We start from the raw sequence: 9,929 nt of genomic DNA, 5'->3' as shown, positions 1-9,929 counted from the left end.
CACAATTTAAATATTTTTAGGCAATCAACACAACCCTCATGTTGGCTAACCCTCTCTCATGTTGGTCAATAATTTAATTATTTTTTTATGGAGTAATCTTTGCTGTTGAAATGTAGTCTTTTTGAGACTACATTTCAAATGTAGTGTGTGTGGAGGCGTGTATGTTAGGTATTACCTAATATACACGGTGTAATATATCTATCTGTGTGAAATAGATTAAATCCATTTATTTGATATTCAGCTAATAGTTCTGTATTTTCTACATTCATCCATGTTTTGGTAAGTGCAATAATATGTATTGTTTCATTGCAGATTAGAGATTCAAGATAGTTCTAGATTTCCGAAGTACTGAAACGCGCGCCATACAGGCTTGGTGGATCTAGGTGCAAGGTAAAATTATTTACATTTACTTGTTTTGTATTTATGTTTTGTATTTATATGCATATATGCATTTATATGCATTATTCTATAGAATAATAGATCTCGTAATAATTTTGCAAAAATAGTGGCATTTACTATTTTTAAAAGATTATTAAAAAATTTACTGATATGGTGCATCCGGAAGGGCGAAGAGGGAGAACGGCCTGTTGACATAGCTCGGGTGCAGGGGGGGGGGGGGGGTTGTGTAAAAGCCTGGTTTGTGCCTCGGAGAGGCTATGGGATCCAGTAAGTTCAGTAGAACTTCGGTTTCAACCCTTTTACCCTGTTGTAGCTCAGTCGATTAAGGCAGTGTCTGGGATGCTCCCGGACGCAGGTTCGAATCCTCGTCACGGCCCTTGTGGATTTGTTCATTTGATGCATCACGTTATTGTGATCTGTGTGTGTAATTCTTCACTTGCTACAGCAACAGGAATGTGTGTGTATGTATTTGTGTTGTTGAATATGACCGAAAGTGTAAGATTAATGATTCTAACACAAATCGTCTGAATATTTGTTTTTCTTCACTGTCGAGAGTAGTTAAAAAAATTTACTCGAGTTTATTTTCACACTTTATTTATGGTCCTTAAGTCCCTCTCCTTAATGCTGCTGCTGTTTCTCGCATCTTTGCATCGCTTGTATGTTTGGGGGTTTGGCCTCTTGCTATATATTGATTCCATTTGTGTGTGTTTGGGTCTCAGGCCCTCTCGCAATTTCTGTTGAACAAACCCCTTTTCCTAGTTCTGCATCTCTCCTTTGGTACAAATTTTGTTGTGCTTTTATCATATATTTCACAAAACTTGACATACATTTCATTTACTTCATGTCCTATCAGCAAGTGTTTGTCAAATTCTTTAAGGAAAGTTTATCATCCTGATTGCAGATCTCTAGCGATATTATGTCAACTTCTTGTGGATTCGCAATCATTATTTAATTTACCTTTAGGTGTTCTTTCACCAGCACAGCAACACTGTACCTCTCCCAACCAGTTTAAGATAAAAACTAAGTACTAACTAATTAACTCAATGTAACCTACCTTACCCCCAAAATGACAACCCATGTCTTCTATTTTAAACAATGCTGTTTTGTTGACCAAATTGTATTTTTGTTTTTTTCTGCAATGTTTCCCCCCCCCCCCCACCACTCTACCACCACATTGAGTTTAGTAGCTCTGTGCACGTCAGGTGCTGTTTAATATACAGACCTACTCCTCCATTTGACCTAGTTTCTCTATCACATCTATATCACTTTGTGCTTTAGCCCTGGTGGAGCTTGGTCCACCAGGCTGTTGTTTGGAGTGGCCCGCAGATCCACATACAGTCTGCATATGATATACAGTCTGTTGACCAATTAAACTACAGTAGTTAGTTTTTATCATCCGAATGCACCAATATGTGTTCATTCTTCCCAGATGAAGGAACTAGGTAATATTCATCATCTGAATGCACCATCTGATGCTTTAACACACTCATGATACACGAGAGGTTTAAAAAACTTTTAAAACTTTTAAAACTTTTTGACCTATGTATTTAAAAGCAATTCTAAAGTTAAAAAGTGTAGCATAGGCCCCTCGCAGAATGTTCTTAATATGATCCTCAGGTTATAGTTTTCTATCTAAAACCACCCCTAGATCTCTTTCTTGATCAGAATTCTTTATAGATCTCAGTGGCTCGATCATAGAAACTGCTCTAAATCCTTGTTGGCCTGGATTGTGGAGGTCATTGGTCTCTATAAAACTAGTAATCTGACTCCTGATCACTCTCAAATAATTTTATTATGTGGGATGTTAGTGCAACTGGTCTATAATTCTTTGCCAATGCTTGTGTTGTGTTGTGTTGTTTTGGTAGTGATGTGCAATGTGTTGTTTTGGTAGTGATTCGTCCAGTTCTGGTAGTAGTGCGGTTGTTGTGTAGTGTAGTACTTGTGTGCTTGTTAATGACTTGTATTCCAGTCTTGTGGGTATCTCCTTTCCCCTACGGGCCAACTGCTTTGTTCTTACCTAGCATTTTGCTTTGTTTGGGTATGAATGTTTGTGTGCCGTATATTTTGCAAAATTTGCCATATATCTCATTATTTACTCCTCTGCCTAGCAACAAGTCTGTCTAATTATACTCATTAACTGTTTTTCAAAGTTCCCCATAGTGTCCTTTATTGAAATCGAGTTCATGAACCGTTTCAATGTTCTTATTTTCTTCTAGATTATATCTTAAAGTATATTTAAATGTTATTGTTATTATTGTTATTAAATGTTATTGTGACATTGCATTGCAATTGAGCTATGTTGTTTACCATACCGTTCATTTCGTGAGTATAAGTATAGATGCCACACTTGTGACAGGTAAAACCATGCCTTTTTTGAAAAACAGCACCGTCTGTTGCACGTAAGAGCAACCCACACTATATTATGTTGCGATATTATTTCAATATTTCCGATTGTATTGATAATTTGAATTTTCATAGATTTCAATTTATTTTCATTTCGATTTAATAATTTTGTGTGACATTGCATTGAAATTGAGCTGTGTTGTTTACCATACTGTTCATTTCATGAGTATAGTTTATTTTTTTATTTTTTTCATTTCATTTTTTTTAGCTGTTCTTATTTTTCAGTGATGGGAATATCAGATCATTTGATGTTCCCAATTTTCTGATGGAAGCATCAGACCATTATAGAATGCATCGGATGAGGTAGTTTGGAATGGTGGGGAGGACGAGAGGGGGGTATGGTGGGGAAGACGAGGGGACAGAGGAGAGGGTAATGGTGGGGAGGACGAGGGGACTGGGGAGTTGGGGATGGTGGGGACAGGGGAATGCTGGGGAGGACAAAGGGACAGGTGAATGGGAGATGGTGGGGGAGGAAGAAGGACAGGGGAGGGGAAAATGGTAAGGAGGACGATGGGACAGGGAAGTGGGAATAGTGGGGATGATGTGGGGACAGGGAAGTGGGAAGGACGAGAGGACTGTGGAATGGGGAATAGCAAAGTGAATTATAATTATATATATTAATTAATTCTTATAAATTTCCAGAAGCCTGTATCAACACCCACACTAATGCAACTGAAAGAGATGTTGAGACAAGTATTGCTGATATGTTGAAGAACGCCCCAAACAAACTCGGTGGAAACAGATACAAGGTAAAGTTTGCCAATTTGCTGTAGTCTAATTCAATTTCTTTTTAGTAATCTTCGAGAACATTTATGCTATGAATAAGATAAAATAATGTAACTGATTTTGATTTATTTACCGTTATTAGTATAATAGATCTCGTAATAATTTTGCAAAAATAATGGCATTTACTATTTTAAAAAGCTCGGGTGCAGGGGGGGGGGGTTATGTAAAAGCCTGGTTTGTGCCTCGGAGAGGCTATGGGATCCAGTAAGATCGTCCTTCCTTTCCTCCCTAGAATCTGGATGTAGCAGGTGCTCAATTGTCAAAAGTGAAAAATTGGTTTTGTCTTCCGAATGCACCATTTCTGTAAATTTGCTAATAATCTTTTAAAAATAGTAAATGCCATTATTTTTGCAAAATTATTACGAGATCTATTATACTAATAACGGTTTGATAAAATACAGTAGACTGCCTACTGGTTTTACCTTTATTTTATTTATTTATTTATGCATATACAAGAATGTACATAAGGAATGTGAGGATACAATTATGGTAATTACAGTCTTGTAAAGCCACTAGCACGCGCAGCGTTTCGGGCAGGTCCTTAATCTAAGAAAATTTTAAGGAGGTAAATACTTGCAAAATTTATAGACAAAAAAATGATAACAGATTACATGGAATGAAAAAAAAAAAGATGAGAGAAAATTATAGGTACAGTATATTAAAGCACATAGGTAGCTATGATTGATTGCAATGACAGCTTAAAATGGTAGTTGACAACAAATTGGTAGGCACAATACAGCAGAAACAATATAAGATTGATTGCAATGACAGCTTGAATGGTAGTTGACAAAAATTGGTAGTCACAATACAGCATATGGCTAGCACATAAAAGAAGACAGCAATGAACACAATGATAAGGTTGTTTGATATTACATAAAAATTAGGAGATTGGGTACCACTAGGTACAGAGCAAATTTAAAGCTCAGTGTAGGAAACTAAATAGATGAAGTTAGGTACTTTTTGGTTTTGCTTTTAAATAAGGCAAAAGTTTTACAGTTTTTCAATTCACTAGGGAGTGAGTTCCATAGACTAGGTCCCTTAATTTGCATAGAGTGTTTACACAGATTAAGTTTGACCCTGGGGATATCAAAGAGATATTTATTTCTGGTGTGGTGATAATGGGTCCTATTACATCTGTCCAGGGAGAGTTTCAGATCATGGTTTGCATTTAAGAACAGGGTTTTGTAAATGTAGTTGACACAAGAGAATGTGTGGAGGGAGTTAATATTTAGCAAGTTTAGAGATTTAAACAAGGGAGCTGAGTGTTGTCTGAAAGCAGAGTTAGTTATTATTCTGATAGCAGATTTTTGCTGTGTGATGATGGGCTTAAGGTGGTTTGCAGTGGTAGACCCCCATGCACAGATACCATAATTAAGATAGGGGTAGATTAGTGCATAATATAGTGAGAGGAGAGCAGAGTTAGGAACATAATATCTGATTTTGGAGAGTATACCAACTGTCTTAGAGACTTTCTTAGTTATGTGTTGAATGTGGGTGCTGAAGTTGAGTCTCTTGTCTAGGAATAGGCCAAGAAACTTGCCATCATTTTTATTACTGATGTTAATGTTGTCTATCTGTAGCTGAATTGCATTTGATGATTTGCTTCCAAATAAGATGTAGTAAGTCTTTTCGATGTTTAATGTTAGTTTGTTCGTTGACATCCATAAGTGGACTTTTTTTAATTCATTATTCACAACATTATTTAGTGTATGTGGGTTGAGGTTTGAGTAGATAAGGGTAGTATCGTCAGCAAACAATATAGGTTTGAGAATATTAGAGACATTAGGCAGATCGTTTATATATATAAGAAATAGAAGAGGTCCTAAGATGCTGCCCTGTGGCACTCCAACGGTAATTGGTAGAGTGGAAGAAGTTGTATCATTGATGGTTATATATTGGTGTCTGTCACTAAGATAGGATCGGATGTAGTCAAGGGCAAGGCCTCGGATTCCATAATGCTGGAGTTTAAATAAGAGGTAGTTGTGATTAACAGTATCAAAGGCTTTTCTTAGGTCAATGAAGAGTCCAATCGGAAACTCATTTTTGTCAAGGGCTGAGTAGATAATGTCAAGGAGACTAATGATTGCATCATTGGTACTCTTTTGGGACCGGAAGCCAAACTGGCAGGGGCTGAGTATGTCGAATTTTACGAGGTAGGAATAGAGCTGTTTGTAAATAATTTTTTCAAATATTTTTGATAGAATGGGTAGATTTGATATTGGTCTATAATTGTTTATGTCCGCCGGATTGCCTCCTTTATGGACTGGCGTTACTCTTGCTTTTTTGAGGATATCAGGGAAGGTGTGACACTCTATAGATTTGTTGAACAGTAGTGCTATGGGTGGGGCAAGGGCATGGGAGGCTCTCTTGTACACAATGGACGGAATTTCACTGGTGTTCCCTGCCTTGGTTTTTAGAGAGTGTATGATGGACACAACATCTGCCGGGCTGATTGGTGAAAGGAGAAGAGAGTTTGGATAGCTGCCTGAGAGATATGTGTTAATATGTGTCTGAGTCTGTGGGATTTTACTGGCAAGATTAGCACCAACCGATGAAAAGAAACTATTAAATTCATTTGCCATTTCTAAATCAGTTGACAGTATATCCCCATCCTTGTAGAGTTTTATTTGATTATGTGAGTGTTGTTTAGTTCCTAGGATACTAGAGATAGTTTTCCAAGTGTTTTTCATGTTGCCTTTTGCTTCATTGAATCTATTCACATAATATGCAAGTTTTGCCTTTCTTATGATACTGGTAAGCATTGATGAGTACCTTTTAGCTACTTCCTTTGAAACTAGGCCAATCCTAACTTTCTTTTCATATTCATGTTTCTTGTTGATTGAGTTGAGAATGCCATTTGTGAGCCATGGATTGTTTAATCTTTTGTCAGTTACTTGCTTTGTAAGAAGGGGACAATGAAGGTTGTAGAGGCTTAGAGTTTTGGAGAGGAAGAGGTTAGCTAATGAATTTATATCATGGGTATTATTGAATTCAGAATCCCAGTTAATATTGTGAAGTGCCTCTGTAAGATTGTCTAAAGCTGATTCACTGTGTAGCCTAAATGAAAATTTCTTGCTTTTTGGTGGTGTTATGTCCATGTTCGCTATGAGAAAGGTAGGATAGTGGTCAGTTGTTCTGTCGTAGATTATACCAGATACAAGGGGAGCTGTTATGTTTGTCCATATGTGGTCCAAGGTAGTGGCTGATGTTTGAGTGACTCGGGTAGGTTTGGTGATAGTGGGGATTAGCATACAGGAGTTCATGCTGTTAAGGAAATAGTCAACTTGAGAGCAGTTTTGTTGACCCAGGTCAATATTAAAGTCTCCTCCCAGAATGATGTGGTTTTTGTTGAGATTGTTGTTTATAATAAGATTCCTTAGGTTGTCTGAGAAAGAAGCTATGTTAGTATTGGGAAATCTATAGATGGCTCCAATAGTCAAAGAGGATTTAAGGGATTTAATTGTAAACTGAGCAAAAGTATATTCACAGTAGTCATCTCTGTCACTAATAACACTGTTGCAGATAAATGTATCTCGGTAATATATAGCTGTGCCACCACCTTTTTTATTAGGCCTACAGTTATGAATGGCTTTATAACCAGCTAAGTTGTAGAGTTGGGTATAGTCTTTATTTAGCCAAGTTTCTGTTAAAATAATGAACGATAGGTTAGTACCTAGTGCTGTGAGTAGTGCATTTAAATCGTCAAAATGTTTACCAAGTGATCTAACATTTTGGTTATAAACTGATAGATAGGTGCTATTTTGGAGTTTGTTTTTAGCCTGGTGTGCTGTGAAATACTTACAATAATGATGATCAATGTGCTGGTTGGTATAGATATGAGACAGAAGATTTTGATCAGGATCAATATCAGTGTGCATAGAGATGCAGAGGGATCACGATACAAGATACACGATAAAGCAAAACACAAGAATAAGAGCAGATACAATAAAATAGTAACAATTTAGAAGTAAAATAAAGATCCAATAGATAGCCAGGGAGGACACAGAAGTTACATAAAATAAAACACAAAAAATCAGTAGAGACTGACAATATAAATGTAAAATAAAAAATAATAAGAAAAATAATAATCATAAAAAAATGATCTTGAAGATAATTAGCTTAGTAATGGTTAATTAACAGGGTAATAAAAAGCCCTAGGTTTAGTGACAAGGGGATTAACTAAGAACAAATAATTAAGAGTATAAAACAGGCAAAGATGACAAACAAAAAAAATAAAAAACAAAAAAATAAAAAAAAAACAAATAAAAATAAAAATAAACACCTTTGGAAAGGAAAGGCAGAGCTTCAGTACACTTTGGTTGTATGTGAGACTACAAATTATGTTCTGGTTATTCAGCTGATATCCCACAGTCATCCAGGAAAGAAGTGAGGTGTGCTTCAGTGGTTATGACATAAGTAAGGGTGACATTATGACATACCTGTAATAAGGTTTGATACAGATGATTATGATTATGGTTTTGGCCTCCACCACCCTCTCACCTAACTTGTTCCAACCATGTCTACCACGGTTTTGTCTTCCGAATGCACCATTTCTGTAAATTTGCTAATAATCTTTTAAAAATAGTAAATGCCATTATTTTTGCAAAATTATTACGAGATCTATTATACTAATAACGGTTTGATAAAATACAGTAGACTGCCTACTGGTTTTACCTGTAATAAGGTTTGATACAGATGATTATGATTATGGTTTTGGCCTCCACCACCCTCTCACCTAACTTGTTCCAACCATGTCTACCACGGTTTTGTCTTCCGAATGCACCATTTCTGTAAATTTGCTAATAATCTTTTAAAAATAGTAAATGCCATTATTTTTGCAAAATTATTACGAGATCTATTATACTAATAACGGTTTGATAAAATACAGTAGACTGCCTACTGGTTTTACCTGTAATAAGGTTTGATACAGATGATTATGATTATGGTTTTGGCCTCCACCACCCTCTCACCTAACTTGTTCCAACCATGTCTACCACGGTTTTGTCTTCCGAATGCACCATTTCTGTAAATTTGCTAATAATCTTTTAAAAATAGTAAATGCCATTATTTTTGCAAAATTATTACGAGATCTATTATACTAATAACGGTTTGATAAAATACAGTAGACTGCCTACTGGTTTTACCTGTAATAAGGTTTGATACAGATGATTATGATTATGGTTTTGGCCTCCACCACCCTCTCACCTAACTTGTTCCAACCATGTCTACCACGGTTTTGTCTTCCGAATGCACCATTTCTGTAAATTTGCTAATAATCTTTTAAAAATAGTAAATGCCATTATTTTTGCAAAATTCCTGAATATTGTCAAAATGACGGAAACCCATATGTCAAAAACACATGGAGATATACCAATCCTGGAAGACATTCTTCCATCCCCACTTGAAACTGTTGAGCAGGTGGAAAGTCTGTCACATGAGCTAAAAGTTAACAGTGAATATAAAAAGAGTATGGTAAGTGTTGCTTAATTCTTTTAGCCTGAGTATGGTAAGTGTTGCTGAATTTTTTTAGCCTTGTACATATGTCTTTTGATTAGTTTTTTTGCAGATGAAGGAAGGTGGGGTGGCACATAATTGATTGTTCAGTGTTATGTTTAAGGTACAAATAAAACAAAAGCAAAAGTTACTCAAATTCGTTGATTTTTGTAATAGTTAAGAAGGAAAATATTTTAATGCTATTTATTTAATACAGTTGGAAATTAGAAAATCTAATGTTGAGATTGAAAGATATATATTATTCTCTATTACCTTACAGCTTATGCATTATTTTAACAGGTCCAGACGCTGTCTCAAATGGGCGGTGCAAGCTGTGGAGACACAGTGAGACGAATGATGAGGAGGATAGGGACCTATGGGGTCTGGTCTCAGTATTCACTCGTTGGGCGCAAGAGGAAACGTGTCTTCAAAACCTTGGATATTTGTAATGTAATAATAAGTACGTAAATTTGACATTTTTTTGGATTATATATATGTCTGCATGTATTATGTATTATACTTGCATGCTTGTTAATGACTTGTATTCTAGTCTTGTGGGTATCTCCTTTCTCCTACGGGCCAAATGCTTTGTTCTTACCTAGCATTTTGCTTTGTTTGGGTATGAATGTTTGTGTACCTTCATTGTATATTTTGCAAAATTTGCCATATATCTCATTACTCCTCTGCCTAGCAACAAGTCTGTCTAATTATACTCAATAACTATTTTTCAAAGTTCCCCATAGTGTCCTTTATTGAAATAGAGTTCATGAACCGTTTCAATATCCTTATTTTCTTCTAGATTATATCTTAAAGTATATTTAAATGTTATTGTGACATTGCATTGCAAT

The sequence above is a fragment of the Procambarus clarkii genome, chromosome 38, assembly GCF_040958095.1.
Source record: "Procambarus clarkii isolate CNS0578487 chromosome 38, FALCON_Pclarkii_2.0, whole genome shotgun sequence".
NCBI lineage: Eukaryota > Metazoa > Arthropoda > Malacostraca > Decapoda > Cambaridae > Procambarus > Procambarus clarkii.
The sequence above is the reverse complement of the archived record's forward strand: the minus strand, read 5'-3'. Positions refer to the sequence as shown.